A 16,451-nucleotide genomic window follows, 5' to 3' on the forward strand; every position below is an offset into this window, starting at 1 on the left:
AGGAAAGGGGAGGTACCTCTTAACAGACCTTGGCGTTGAACTCAAACCCGAGCGTGACCTCCTACTCCCATCCCTCCCAAAGAAAATGGTTAATTTGTTCAGTACAAGAAAGTAATTAGATTAAATCAAATTATACAGATATCTCATGTAGGAAGTTATCCAAGTTTCCTGCATGCTGTCCTACGGCATTTTCCAAGTCTGTAAAGTGTAAACTCATATATCTCGCACAAGAACTGTCCCTTTATAGCCTCAAAATGTACCTCTTAGCAGTTTCATCAACATAAATGAAAAAATAAAGCAGGAAGGCATGTAATGTTCTACCTGACAATTTAACTGAATCTAAAGGATGATATCATCACCTTATAACCTGCAAAACAACGTACCCATGCACAATCTTTAGAAGGAAATAGAGCCAGCTGAAGTTCGGTAGATATAAAGCAAGAAGCATATATGGCTTGAAAGTTAAAACAAATACAATTTGTGAATCGAGGAGCATATCCTAGAAATTGTTTTTTTATTACATCTGGTAGATGCCTATAGGTCTGTACTAATAAAACTGGAAGATGCTAGCTATAGGTCTGTACTAATAAAACAGAGCAAGCTAAATAGCAATGGTGCCTGTGAATATAACAATACTAAGGAAATCAAAGTACATTGTCAATCTAATGAAAAAGTAATGGTACATAATAAGCGGGGCTTCTCAACTGTATTTACCTTGTTTTGCATTGAGGGTGTTATATTAGCAGTTAGCTGCTACCTGCAGTCCTGCACGCATCATATATGAAAATACATGTATCCATTACTGCAAGACCTATAGCTAGCACAGAGGTAGCAAAACTGCAACATAACTATTTGATAAATAGAGGTAGCAAATTGCAGCACAACTATTTGATAAACAGAGTTAGCAAAAATGACAGTCTAGCTAGCAGCAAGTACATAATCAAGCTAGCTACTACATCCGACTCCTAGTCAATGTAGTGACAAAATTAGTTCTTAAATTCATATATGCAGGCACATTACATATCACAACCTATCACTAATTGTCTAGCAGATTGCACATAGAAAAATTGAACCTTTGAGAAAACTTAAAAATCTGCATTACATAAATATGAGCCACACAAGAATAGATCCACCAAAACTTGATGAACTAGATGAAGAACACGAAGAACTAGACGAACTAGATCTAGAACTAGATGAACTAGATCTAGAACTAGACTACAACTAGATGAACTAGAACAAGAACTGGATGAACTACAGGGACCCCTACTTCTCTACTAGATGAAACCCTAATTTATGTTGTAGATTTAGCTAATGAAGGAGATGATCTCTAGGGGGTCAGGGTTGTATTTATAGCCCCCTAGGAAGCACCACAACCCTTGGATCAAACCGACTTAAACGTGCGCTTAAGATTAATCCTCAAAGACGGTGGATCGAGAATCTGTGAGGTTGGCTGTGATTGGTTGATATCTTCGGGCGGGCTCCCCTACCCCTTCGGGCGGCCGCCCGGCCACCGAGCCGGTTCGGGCTCCTGTTCGGTCTAAAGTCTCCTCGAACCTTCTGGATTACTCCAGAGTTGAAATTCGTGGTATTCTCTCTATGTAAATCTGATATGTAGACCTCCTTTAGTTCTTATTCCGATAACCCCCTGCAGAAATAGATAATCACCAAAACTCATGGAATTCCATTAGTAATAACCCCTATATCTAAATGGTATTCTAATTTTAGTCGTTTCTCATGCTATGTTGACCGTTAAAAAGAGTACTTATCTAGTGTCAACAAACTCCCCCAAACTTACCTTTTGCTCGTCCCTAAGCAAAGATAGACTCAGTGATGGATCAGGAGTTGCTACAATGCTTTCACGCCTCATAAGTACACATGCGTTCAAACAAGGACTCTCCTCTGGATTAGAGTGAACTATTCTAACTCAAGACTAACCCATATTACCTTTTATCATGGAGCTTATAGCTATCACTTAGGTCATGAGTAGTTGAAAGAGAGAACGATTAAGTCAAGCACTATGTTACTCACTCTTTGATCAACTATTATTCTAGAGTTTTGTAAGATTTTCAAATAAAACTCAGAGATTCCTTGTATGACCCTTTCCAGTCTCTCATATGTGGTATTTTTGGATCATCTCCAAGGCAAGTGTAAAGATGCCTTCTCTCTCTCACCCTACTTCTAATAGGCTTATGTGGAGCTTATAGGTGGGAGAGACAATTCAAACCTACTTGCATGTATTGCATAGTTAAACCATGGATCTAGAGAAACTATTTATACAATCAAATCATATGTGCATGTGAGCGCAGTGAATGAAATGAGTGATAAGAATGAAAGTAGTTATGAGGGGTGATGACTGATGGTGAACATCTAATTCTACAATTGCTCCTCGTGAATAACATACCTCCCTAATCTGATAACAAGGACTTGGTTGTATTTCTTTTCTTTTGGGACCTTTTGTCCTCTTTCTTTTCTTTTCTTTCTCTTCTTTTTTTAGATCAGCCAACCCTTTTAATGCACTAATAACAATAGGGAGTATCAACTGAAACAACTGAAGCTTTATTGGATAAGTAGAATAAGACATTGAATATTTTTGGTGTCTTCTCCTAGTGTAGGAGTAGAACATTTTCTAAGTGGATGTGGAATGTGGATGGATGAATGCGTACTCCTAGGGTAGAAGCAGCATATAGTGTAGTGAGTATATGTGGGTGGCACTTCTAGGAATAGAAGTAGCACATAGTGAATGTGGTGGATGTAAGTGGTTGCGTACTTCTGAGGATAGAAGTAGCTAAGATCAATGGATGGAGAGCACATAATATTGACTTTAACTGCATGACTAGTTCCTTAGGGTCTACACAGCTTAACTACCCTCAATGCTTATAGGTTGAAACATAAGTAGAGGTTTTCCTAATCTAGCAAGCATGAGTATTTGGTTGTGGTAGGAATTTTAAAACTCTCGTCATAAAGGAACTCATCATGTAGTAATTTAAGATTTTCAAATATAATTCTCCAGAACTATAGCATCTCTAGGAGCAAGACTGATAGCAGCTGAAAACCTTCCCATACCATATCTGTCAACTACCTAGACTTAGATCAAGCATTTGTTACCCACAAGTTTCAGGCTCAGAGCGAAATCTTAAGTCTAACTAGTTGTGCCAAAAACTCAAGAGAGTACAAGATTGAAAACTAGGTACTTGCAAGGAATTACGACAGACCAACTATTCATCATCTCCATATAAGAGTTCAATCTAGAGATTCATTATAACAGATTCATTAAGAGCTCTCCTTAGCTAGCAAGATTAATCATGAAAGATAAATGAAGAAGTTTTTATGGAGTTTCTAAGGTTATTCATCTTCTTAGTTTTATCTTATCGTAATGCACTAAAAATAAACAGATAAGCAAGGGATACTTAGCTCGGTATACGGGGGTTGCCCTCCCCCAAGCTGGATGTTGTCATGGTCTGCTGAAGTTGCTGACAGGCAGTGAAGGTGTACTGATCCTCCTAGAGTGTAGTGAGTACTTGCTGTTAGAAACAATGGTTGACTGATGCGAACAACACTTCGATAGGGGAGAGGATGTCCTTTTGCCTATTTACTCTTCTTGATCCTATAAAACCTGTGAAACTCAAATAGATAACAAAGCTTGTGGAACTGATTAAGCGTTAGTCCAAAAGGTTTTAGATGTCTAGGGCCTTTTTGAAATTTTAGATTGGATCTTCAAATTGCAAAAACTCAATCACATCTATTTCTTTTATATTTTTAGGTTCAAGAAAACTTTCAAACGTTGACCATTTACCTTAAATGTGTTACCTCTATCGTCCTGATCGTGATGGCACCATGAGATGCAGCATCAATCACTTTGAATGGTCCTTCCTATTTACTTCTAAGCTTTCCATGACCGAACAGCTTTACTCTTGAGTTGAATAATAGAACTTTATCTCTAGGCTTAAACTCCTTGTGCTTTATTCTCTTATCATGCCATCTTTTAGTTCTCTGTTTGTAAATCTTGGAGCTATGATAAACCTTTTCTCTCCATTCTTCTAGCTCAGATATTTGCATCTGACGATTCTTGACGGCTAGATGGAGATCCATGTTCCATTTCTTGATTGCCCAATGAGTTCTGAATTCTAATTCAACAAGCAAGTGGCATGTTTTTCCATATACGAGCTGATAAGGTGACATGCCTATGGGTGTTTTGTATGCAGTTCGGTATGCCTATAGTGCATCATGGAGCTTGTACTTCCATTTCTTTCCCACCTCATCCACAGTCTTCTGTAGAATGTTCTTGATTTCCTTATTTGATGTTTCTGCTTGACCGCTGGTTTGAGGATGGTATGGAGTTGCAACATTATGCTTAACTCCATATTCTATCAGGAATTGTTCGAAGCTCTTATCAATGAAATGTGATCCTCCATCACATGACCATTCTTGGTGTGCCAAATCTTGGAAATATCACTTCATGGAACATCTTCTTGGCGTGCTTGGAGTCGGGAGCTCGACAGTAATGCTTCTACTCACCTGGACACATAGTCAACTGCCACCAAGATGAATTCAGCATCTCTAGATCTTTGGAATGGTCCCATGTAGTCGATTCCCCAAACATCAAACAACTCTACTTGGATGTTGTTCTAGAGTGGCATTGCATCCCGAGCATTAATGTTTCATGTTTCTGGCATGTGACACATCTTCTAATAAATTTCTTTGTATCTTGATACATTGTAGGCCAAAAAATCCACTTTGCCAAATCTTTGCATGCATACGGAATGCTCCATAATGTCCTCCATAGGGTGATGCATGACATCTTTCTATGATTTTCAATGCTTCAACCATTGGGACACATCTCCGTAATAATCCATCAGAACAAACTCGATAGAGATATGGGTCATCCCATAAGTGACATTGAGCTTTATATTTGAGCTTTCTTTTATCTCCTCCTGGTGGAACATATCCTGCAACCATATAATTCACAATATCCATGTACCATGGGTTGGAGTGTGTTACTGCAAGGAGTGTGTCATCCCTTAGATAGTCATTAATAGGGAACTCATGTGTTTCTTTGTACTAGAGCCTAGACAAGTGATCGGCTACTGAATTCTCTACTCCTTTCTTATCTTTTATTTCTAAATCAAATTCTTGGAGTAAAGAATCCAGCGGATCAACCAAGGTTTAGCATCTTTCTTAGTGAGCAGGTATTTAAGTGTAGCATGGCCTGAATAAATGATTACCTTTCCTCCAACTAGGTAAGATCTAAACTTCTCTACTACGAAGACAACTGCCAACAACTCTTTTTCAGTGGTATCATAATTGAGTTGTGGTCTAGTTAAGGATTTGCTAGCATAGGATATAGCATAGTGCTTTTTATCCTTAGTTTGGTCGAGAACGGCACCAACAACAAAGTCGCTAGCATCACACATGATTTCGAAAGGCAGCATCCAATCAGGTGGTTGGATGATTGGAGCTGAAATGAGTGCTTGTTTGAGGGTTTGAAAAGATTCATAGCACTCATTGTCAAAGATGAAAGGTGCATCCTTAGCTAATAGTCTAGTTAGGGGTCTAGTGATTTCAGAAAAGTTTTTGATAAAGCGCCTATAGAACCCCACATGGCCTAGAAAGCTTCAGATTCCTTTCACATTTGTGGGAGGTGGAAGTTGTTCAATAACTTCTATCTTTGCTCTATTCACTTCTATCCCACATTCAGACACCTTGCGTCCTAGCACTATTCCTTCCCAAACCATAAAATGGCATTTTTTCTAGTTCAGGACTAAGTACTGTTCTTCGCATTTTTGTAAGACTTTGTCTAGATTATCTAGACAATCATCAAAATTGTTGTGTCATAGACGGTAAATTTATCCATGAACACCTCCATGATTTTCTCGATCATGTCAGAGAAAATAGACATCATGCACCATTGGAAAGAAGCTAGAGCATTACACAATCCAAATGACATTCGTCGGTATGCGTAAGTTCCATATGGGCATGTGAAAGTGGTCTTACTTTGGTCATCAGGGTGGATCATGATTTGGTGATATTTGAAATACCCATCAAGGAAACAAAAGAAAGAGTGCTTTGCAAGCCGTTCCAACATCTCATCGATGAATGGTAACGGGAAGTGATCTTTCTTTATAGCCTTGTTAAGTTTCCGATAATCTATGCACATCCGCCACCCAGTGACAATGCGTTGAGGAATGAGTTCATTCTTCTCATTCTCAACAACCGCCATTCCTCCTTTCTTTGGCACAACTTGGACAGGGCTAACAAACTCACTATGTGGAACGAGATAAATATTCCCAGCGTGCAGAAGCTTAAGGACCTCTTTGTTAACAACCTCCCGCATAGAATTGTTGAGCCTACATTGATGTTCTCTTGATGGTGGGATATCGGGATCCGTAGGAATACGATGTGTGCAGATGGCAGCACTAATCCCTTTGAGGTCATGGAGTGAGTAGCCTATGGCCGATCTATGTCTTTCTAGGACAGTGACAAGCCTGTGTGTTTCATCTTGAGAAAGCTTATTACTTGTGATAACAGGAGTTCCTGGATTGTCATTGAGAAAGACATACTTCAAGCTAGGAGGAAGAGGTTTTAGCTCAATTGGGGGTCGTGAGGGCATCTTTAGGGGGTCTAGCTCAATACATTCTGCTAGCTCTTCCTCTTCTTAAATGAAATGTTCAGTATCGAACTGAGGTTGAGCCATGTCTTCTAGAGATGTCGTTAAGACTTCCTCAATAGGGTCTTCTTTAGGCTTGGGTTCTACTATTGAGTTATGTGAGCGTGCAAGTGAGACATTGATAGTAGAGTTCCCTAGCTTTAAATTTAAGAGACTTTGTTTTGGTCGCTCTTGAAAGATTGATCCCAAAGGTACACCAATCAAGAGGGATGTGTTTGGGATGTCATAGATATGAAAATCTAGAAAATACTCAAAGCCTCTTATACATAACATAATAGTCCTAATGACACCATAACTTTCAATAGTGACTCCAGAAGGAGTTCTTAGAAGCTTATAAGATGGGATCAATGACTCGTTGGGACAAATTTCTTCGGCCATAGCCTTTAAAATAATGTTCATCCCAACGGTAGGACTATAATAAGCCTCTATGGTGGTCCCCTTAAGGTTCCAACAAAAAGTCTCTAAGGGGGTAGTGATTCAGGCTACCTCTGTAGATAACTCTATTTCTACCAACCACTCATGGCTCATGATGGCCAAGAGTCCTTTAATATGTTCAATTAAAAATGGATTATTAGGCAGACCATCGCCATCCTCAAATGGTATAGAGTGCACTAAAGGCTTCACTTGAAGTGGAAATATTGATGCATTCCCAAAATCCTCAAAAACACCATCCTCAATTTCAAATGGGAACATGGGAGGATTGGGTTCATCATCCTCCAAAGTGGTTTGTGTTCCCTTAGTAGGAGATTTTTTGACAACCAAATCATTAGAAGGATTTGATTGAATTTCAGATTCGGTTGCATGTATCTCCTCTTGTTGGTCAGGGCTTGGCTTGACTTCTTTTTCCTCTTCAGGAAACTCATCATAAATGCCAGTGTAGGGAGTGTTTTCAAGGATTTTCTCTAGGATAGCTTCCCCCTCACTAAAGGACATGTGTATGAACGAGCCTCCAGAAGATGTATCAAGCTGGAGAGCAGCTTCTTTGCTAAGACCATGATAAAAATGACTTAGAAAGATATGGTCAGGCTAAGAGAGGTCAGGGCCGGTGTTTATGAATCTAGCCCAGGCTGCTCCTAAAGTCTCCTTCTCCTTCTGTTCAAAATTAATAATTTCTTTTCGAAGGGCAATTACTTGATTAGGTGGGAAGAAAGTGAGACCAAATTTGACTTGAAGTTCATTCCAATTTCCATTTACCCCTCCAACAATATGAGCATACCATTGCTTCGCTCTCCTTGTAAGGGAGAATGAAACAACTTCCATTTAAGGGACTCTTGTGCCATGCTAGCAATGGTGAGGCAAGAACACAAGTGCTCAAATTCTCTAAGGTGGGTGTAAGGATTTTCATCTTTTATCCCAAAGAAGGATTGCGCCTACACCATGACTATAAAGCCAGGTTTGAGTTCAAAGCTAGAAGCTGTGATTAGCTTCGATGATTGTGGTGGCTCTAAGAACTTGACCTGTGGTGCAAAGAATTTATGAATAGGAGTGGAATCCATATGGTTGGTGGTGGTTTGTGGTGAGGTGAGAATGGTGGTAAAACAAAAAGGATACATGGACAAACTTGGTTCTAAACTAGCACAGCTACCGTTCCCCGGTAACGGCGCCAGAAAGCTTGTTGGGTATTTTAAACGCACACAGAAAAAATCCATAAGTGCACGGATATCGATGTAGCTTTCACCCGGGAGTATTCCTGAGTATCGATTTCCATGGGGAACGTGAAGTGTACTAGAGAATCAAGGCCGTCCAAGGATAAAGATAAGAGAAGAAAGATAAATATATTTTTGGTGGGTAGAGAGGAACCTTCTAGAGTTTTCTAGTTGATTGGGTCGTCAAGATTGGGCTTACTATACTATACTTACTATGGAGCAGCAGGTCCTTTCCAACTCTCGAATAAGACTGGGAAGAAAGTAGTTCGGAGAAGGCTGCCAAAAGCTCTACGAAACACCAATCCGAACATGGTGGATGACAAAAGCTTGACAGGGCTGTCACCCCTGGGGCTACCACAACCATTCATGGGATTAGGCACAAACTCAGGTAAACTATAACCTAGACACCACATCTACGCTAGCGTTTACTACTCTAATTATCTAGAATAACTAGAGCACTCAATACGAACGGAGATCAAGTAAATATAATGAAGTAAGAATAAAATAAAGAACTGAACTTAGAAATAATAAATAAAGAACCTGAAGATTGCTGAGTGACGAACCAGATGCTGCAAAAGTATAATGTTGAGGAAGATCCGACACATCCAGCTCCTCCTTAGCTCTCTCCTCCTCTCTCCCTTTACAACTTGATGAACTAAACAAATAACACAAAGAACTAGATCTAGAACTAGACTACAACTAGACAACTAGAACTAGAACTAGATAAACTAGAACTAGATGAACTAGAGGGACCTCTACTTCTCTACTAGATGAAACTCTAATTTCTGTTGTAGATGTAGCTAATGAAGGAGATGATCTTTAGGGGGTTAGGGGTATTTATAGCCCCCTAGGAAGCACCATAGCCCTTGGATCAAACCGACTAGAAATGTGCGCTTAAGATTAATCCTCAAAGGCGGTGGATTAGGAATCCATGAGGTTAGCTGTGATTGGTTGATATCTCCGGGTGGGCGTCCCTACCCCTTCGGGCGGCCGTCCGACCACCGAGCCGGTTCGGGCTCCTGTTTGGTTTAGAGCCTCCTAGAACCTTCTAGATTACTCTAGAGTTGAAATTTGTGGTATTCTCTCTATGTAAATCTGACATGTGGACCTCCTTTGGTTCTTATTTCGATAACCCCCTGCAGAAATAAATAATCACCAAAACTCGTGGAATTCCGTTAGTAATAACCCCTATAGCTAAATGGTAATCTGACTTTAGTCCTTTCTCATGCTATGTTGACGGTTAAAAAGAGTACTTATCTACCGTCAACAGTTACACATGTTAATTGGTTGGGCATGTCTAGCTCCATTAGGTGTTAGTCACTTCTCTTGTAATAAAAGAATTGAGTTTAATCTATATTCTAGAGGCAGCCATGTCGTCGGTGGTGATGATGTAGAGGTGGTGGTGAAGTTCGACGGTGGCTTCCTGTCACTGGCTATGCACCCTTACTTAGATCAGTGTTAGGGTTTGTCGGTGGGGTGTGTGTGGCTGCGGTGAACCTCATGATCTGAGCCGCTAGTGCCCCAACCTCTTTATACTATGCAGTGTGACAAGGGCCACCCAACCATATAGGATTGAGTGCCCCCGATCAGGGCATGGATTAAAGGCCCAACATGTCATTGGGTCTGTTGGTGGAGAGATCAATCTAACATTCTCCCCTTGATCTCAACATATACTTTAACCTTTAAACTTTGACTTAAATACTTCACTTGTTCCATCACAAATAAGTGCATAGAACATGTTTCATCATTGCGGTCAATCGCCGATAGATTTAATAGCTACAATACACATCTTCGATCTAAAATGGTTATTTTAACTTGTGGGCCCTTTATTTTCTAGAAATCATAGGCTTTCCCTTAAACCTATACTAGCTACATGTTCTATGAACATATTGGGTGGTAAGTCTTTAGTAAGCGGATCCACGAGCATCTTTTTAGTACTTATATGCTTAAGACTTATGATATGATCCTGGACTTTATCTTTCACAACATAGTATATTATGTCAATATGTTTGGCAGCACCACTTGACCTATTATTGTGAGCGTATTGTAGTGCTAGATCATTATCGCAGTATAACTTTAGTGGTTTATCTATGTTGTTGACCACCTTCAAACCGGATATGAACTTCTTTAACCAGTTCACCTGCCTCGAGGCCTCATAACATGCTACAAACTCAGCATACATTGTGGATGATGTAGTAACATTTGCTTTGAGCTTTTCCATGAAATAGCTCCTCTTGCGAGAGTGAACACATATCCAGACATGGATTTTCTATCATCTCCTGCATAATCGAAATCTGAGTACCCCACTATCTGGAGATAATCTATTTTTCTATATGTCAATATGAGGCCTTTTGTACCTTGCATAATATTGCAAGACTTCCTTTACCAATTTCTAGTGTTCAATCCCTAGATTACTTTGAAATCTACCAAGCAGCCCGATAACAAAAGCTAAGTCAGGGCATGTGCACACTTGAGCACATTGTAGACTTCTGACAGCTGAAGCATATGGAACCGCTTTCATTTGATTGAGCTCATACTGGTTCCCTAAGCATTGAAGTCCCCATGTCTGTCGTCGTTGACTATAGGTGTAGGTGAAGCACCACATTTGTGCATACTGAATTTCTTTAGAACTTTTTCTATGTATGTCTTCTGTGACAATCCAAATACCCCTTTACTTCTATCTTGGTGGATTTGTATGTCCAAAACAAGTGACACTTCACCAAGATCTTTCATGTCAAATTTTGAGGACAAAAACTTCTTTGTCTCTAGTAGTAGACTGGCATCACTATTAGCAAGTAATCTATCATCTACATATAAGATTAGAAAGGTATACTTTTCATTCTTAAACTTTGCATAAACACAATTGTCCATAGTATTTTCTATAAACCCAAAATTCCTTATTGTTCTATCAAACTTCAAGTACCATTGTCTTGAAGCTTACTTTAATTCATAAATTGATTTCTTTAGGTGACATCCCATTGGTTCTTTTCCTTCAATGACAAAGCCTTTTGGTTGTGACATGTAAACATTTTCCTCTAGATGCCCATTGAGGAATGTCATCTTTACATCCATTTGATGTAACTCTAAATCATAGTGAGCTACCAGTGCCAGTATTCTAAAGGAATCCCTACATGAGACTAGAGAAAATGTCTCATTGTAATCAATGTCTTCTCTTTGTGTGAAACCTTTTGCCATAAGCCACACTTTAAACCTTTCCATATTTCCTTAGGAGTCATGTTTTGTCTTATAGACCCATTTATAGACTACTGTCTTTGCTCCTTTAGGAATAGGTTCTAAGTCCCAAACTTTAGTGGTACTCATTGACTTTATTTCATCTTCCATAGCCTCAAGCCACTTTGATGAATTATTGCTTCTCATGGCTTCTTCAAATGAAGTGGGATCACCGTCCATTGAAGACTCTCTAGTACTATATACTTCATAATCATCAGGAATAGCTGATCTTCTAATTCTTCAAGACCTTGTAAGAGTCTCGTCAGCTGGCACTACATGGGGCTGTTGCTGTTCTTCCTCATGAGCGACATGTGATTCTATAGGATCCTAAAGGACAGGTTCCTCATGTTTGTCCATTGTCGCCATTAGAGAACTGGCGACAAGTGTTGCCACTATAGCATCCCACACTGTAGGTGCAACAAGAACATGTAGTTCAAAAAATGGCTCCTGAACATTCAGAGTGAGCACACATACCCGCTTCTCCTCAAGATCAATTTCTTGAGCTACCATGCTCCCCCTCATCATTTCACCTTATAAGAAAACAATGTGTCTCATTTCTACAAACTTTGTGTATTTGTTTGGACAATAGAAATGAAAATCTTTTGACTTTTTAGGGTTACCAATGAAATAGCAACTTACTGTTTTAGGATCTAGCTTCCCAATATTTGGGTTAAATACTTTAGCCTTAGTATGACTCCCCCACACACATAAGTGATTTAGTGAGGGTACTCTTCCTGTCCACAACTCATACGGTGTTTTGGGCACCGACTTACTAGGTACTCTATTGCGAATGTGAATGGCAGTTTTTAACACCTCCATCCATAGACTCAATGGTAAGGTGGAGTAACTTATCATACTTCACACCATATCCGTCAATGTATGGTTATGTCTTTTAGCTACTCCATTTTGTTGTCCTCAGATTGCTCCGATCATGTGCCATTGCTCCTCCACTTGAAGATCAAGTCGTGGGCTAAGTCAAGGTATTGTTTTGAGGCGTTCTGGATCCGCCTTGATGGCTTCGAGGATGTTATTATATAGGCATGGATATCACCTCTACCAAACACTGACGCATGTAGAGTGCTCAATGTTAAGTTTAGATGCATGGCCAAGGCACTTACGAGCTGGAGTATGCACAACATGGTTAGGTTGTGGTTGTAGTTGTTCATGGCTAGGGAACTGATCACGCCGCTAGATGCCACGTAAGAATCTAGAGCTTTATCTAATGAAGAACTATTGATGTGCGCTGATCTCAAGTGTCATAGTTTCGGGTTGGCTTTGTTAGCCTAGACGATCACATGCCATCGATCTCGAATTAGGTTCCTCAGAGAAGGAAGATGACGCTAACACAAAGTTCTTTCACTTTTAGGCATGCCACAGAAACCACAAGAACTGCATCCCCTCTATCTAGCATGGGCACTAGTTCTATGTCGAGGAAGCCTCATCTACAACTACTACAATGGCATATTGGGCACCCTCTTCCAACAACAACACTCCCTTCACCTTTATGACCTTCTACCACAACTCTATCTTACTAGTACTGGCGCATGCATTTTGGAGGAGATTTGGGCTACTATAAAAGGCCTATCAAATGACCGCGCACCAGGGCCAAATGGATTCACCAGACTTTTCTACAAAGTGTCTAGGGGAATCAACAACCATGACGTGATCAACGCGTCCAACGCGCTACGACCGCTAGATGCTATGAGCTTTCATCTCCTTAACGATGCACTAATGGTCTTGCTACCCAAAAAGGAGGCTCCAACACAACTCAAGGACTATAGGCTGATTAGCTAGATGCACAATTTTAGCAAACTATTTGCCAAATGCCTAGCCAGATGACTAGCTCTGAGGCTCAAGGAGATTGTGGCACCAAACCAAAGCACATTCATCAAGGATTAGTCCATCCATGACAATTTTAGAGCTATGCGCAGTTGGCTTATCATTGGTTGCATTGCAAGAAGTTTGCCTTGGTGCTCCTTAAGGTCGACATTGCTAAGGCGTTCGACTCTGTCACTTGGCTATTCCTACTCAAGGTATTGCAGCATATTGGTTTCCCACATCGATAGATGAAATGGATCTCCGTTTTACTGTCCATGGCTAGCACCAAGGTGATCCTCAATGGAAGGGCTAGTAGAAGGATCACACATGCATAGGACCTAAGGCAAGGGGATCCTATTTCACCAATGCTATTTGTGGTTGTCATGGAAGCACTCAACTCACTCATTAGGGAAGTTGATTATTGCGTAGCTGTTGCCTAGCAATGCGATCGTTCATCATGCATCGCTTTATGCCGATGACCTCATCGTCCTTGTCACTCCTTGCCCAAATCACTTGAACTGTGTGCATCAGATTCTGCAGTTGTTTGCATGCGCATCAGGTTTGGTCACCAACATTGACAAATGCGTGGCCACACTAATTCGATGCTTTGATGGCACAATCCAATAGGTGTTTCCATGTGTGAAGGCTCCATTTCCTTGCAAATATCTTGGCATTCCGCTATTACTAACAAGGCTCAAGCGAGCCGAGGAGCAGCCGCTTGTGGATGTTGTTGTAGCTAGAATAACAACTTGAAAGTCAGGCCTACTAACTTATGTCGGTCGCATGTTGCTGACAAAGGTGACGTTGTCGGTCATCCCAATCTCAATGTGAATCTTGCACCCAAAAGCGGGCTAATAGATAAGACCACGTCACCCATTAACCATTAACCGTTGGATCTAGCAATCATAAGATCTAGACCGTTCAATGCGGGTTGGTGCGGGTCTGCAACCCGCTTAGTCATGGATCCAGGCATCGTGAACCTTCATGGGCTGCCCGCCCCGTGATCCCTCACCGCAAGCAGCGCAGCCCCACGAGCTGATGGCTGATGGGCACCGCGTCGGGGGAGCAACTGCTCGTGGAGCAGCGCTACGCGGTCCCATGGAGCTCGGCTGCACGGTCCCATGGAGCTCGCGCCGCCAATGCCGGGGAGCAGACGCCGCTAGGGCCGCGCGCCGAGGGCCCACTGAGTTTGCGCCGACGGAGTCGCGTGCTCCTAGGACCGGCCCATAATCCTCAGCTGTCTACCCGCTGCATTGCCGGCGCCCTCCCAGCCCACCATCGTGATGTTGTTGGTGGCGGAAGCGGCTCATCACCTCGTTCTCCTCCTTACTCTGCTCGTTCTCGAAGACCGCTAACTGCTCGCGAAGGAGGCACGGTGTTCACGCTGGCGCCATACATGGCACACGCGACTGAAGCATGAAAACAAGGCCAGCGCTGCAGCACCCCGGCTCCCCTTTACCAACTTTCACAGCATGGACCCTGCCAGCCAGTGCTATGACAGCGTGAGCAGCAAAAAGATTGGCAACGTCCCGCAGTTGCTCGACGAAATGCCTCTAAGGCAAGCTGTTCACTGAAGCAACACTATTCAACAAAGATTATTGCTGCTGCAAGTCATCTTCTCTGTAAGTAGTGTGTCATTTGATGAAATTCTCTCAGAATATTTTTTCCCTAAAAACTTATGGTAAATTTTGGTCTGAAAAATATATGAATTGACAATTGTTTTGCTTCTTTGCTCATAAGCCAATGAATTAATATCCAAAGCAATTTGTTGCTCAGTGGGTTAGTTCTCAAGTTTTCAGATATTTATATGGATTTATTCCCATTAAACTTTTTATGCTAGATTTTCCTGAATCCCAGGATTATACTGTGGGTCGCTATCAACAAGTCCACATCTAGCTTCAACTTACCCATAAGGTAATACTGTGACCAGCAAAGTTAATCATGTACCAATGTTCATACTATTAATGTATAATAACATTTTCTGTGGTAAAGGAACTTGTCAATGGCTGTAGTTGACACCTTTTATTCTCTTAGGAAGATATATGTATTCAAACTGTTTTTATTTGTTCAAAGCTCTTTTTTTACTTGAAATTAGCACCAGATTTGTAGTTCAGCTAAATTATCCATGTCTCTTTATGCAGTCCATTCAATAGTAGCAAATGCAAAACATACCCATAGGCTTAATAGACAGATGATTGTTTTAAGGAAATAACTCATGCGGCCTGTAACCTTACTTGGCGATACTAATTAATTACACAAATGCTTTGATTGAAACTAAATACTTAGGGTTCAGTTGGAGCCACTAATCGTACGTCTTAATATCATATAGGGGGTTGATATACAGCTTGGAGCGTTGGACTGGCAATTGATAACCCAAAGGCAACATTAGCAGTACAATGATGCTTAGCTTACGAGATGATCAAGTGCTGAAAACATGTCTTTATCAGTCCTATCATCAGGCCTCAAGCATCTACCAAACAATCTTGTTCACCTGTATATGTGAGCTGTTATTCAACATGTTAAGATTAGCAATCCAGAGCTACCTTTGTCAGGTAGATGAGGGCAAAAACACTCTCTATTTGTAAAATGGGAATACGTTGAAGCGAAGGTGAGCACACGACCTTATTCTCTTTCTTTAATCATTTTGATTTCTAAATTGCATTTACAAGCATTGTTAAGCATCTTAAATTAGTTTCTAGACAGAGCACACATATTTTCTCTGGTGCGTAATTATCCTGTTTTCACAAATTGATTTTTGATAGAGAAAGACTGAGAAATCCCAAGAAATGCCCATAACTGCTCTGCAAGCTAATATTCTGCCCTCTATATCATGCAAATATTTAATACAGATATTAAACTCAACTGCTTGTTTACTTTGATGAAGCCCAGCTCCTTTTTGGAACCATTAAATATCACTTGGGCATGATCCGAAAAGATAAAAAGGAAAATTCCAAAGCTACCAGGACCTATACACAGTCCCGGCCCTGGAGGCGGGCAAGCGGGGCGGCCGCCCTGGCCCCCCAATTAGATAGGGCCCCACCCCAAATATGCAAACCATATTTATATATTTATATGAATTGTTGCATATGAAT

The 16,451-nt window shown here is 40.8% G+C and overlaps 1 long non-coding RNA gene across 1 annotated transcript; it reads left to right on the top strand.

The window, feature by feature from the left end:
- Window positions 14,400–16,299, top strand: LOC110436648. The gene is made up of 3 exons (XR_002454467.1): window positions 14,400–14,981; window positions 15,200–15,273; window positions 15,689–16,299. It is a non-coding gene; the product is annotated as an uncharacterized LOC110436648 (long non-coding RNA).

This window comes from Sorghum bicolor, chromosome 6 (assembly GCF_000003195.3).
Source record: "Sorghum bicolor cultivar BTx623 chromosome 6, Sorghum_bicolor_NCBIv3, whole genome shotgun sequence".
Taxonomy (NCBI): domain Eukaryota; kingdom Viridiplantae; phylum Streptophyta; class Magnoliopsida; order Poales; family Poaceae; genus Sorghum; species Sorghum bicolor.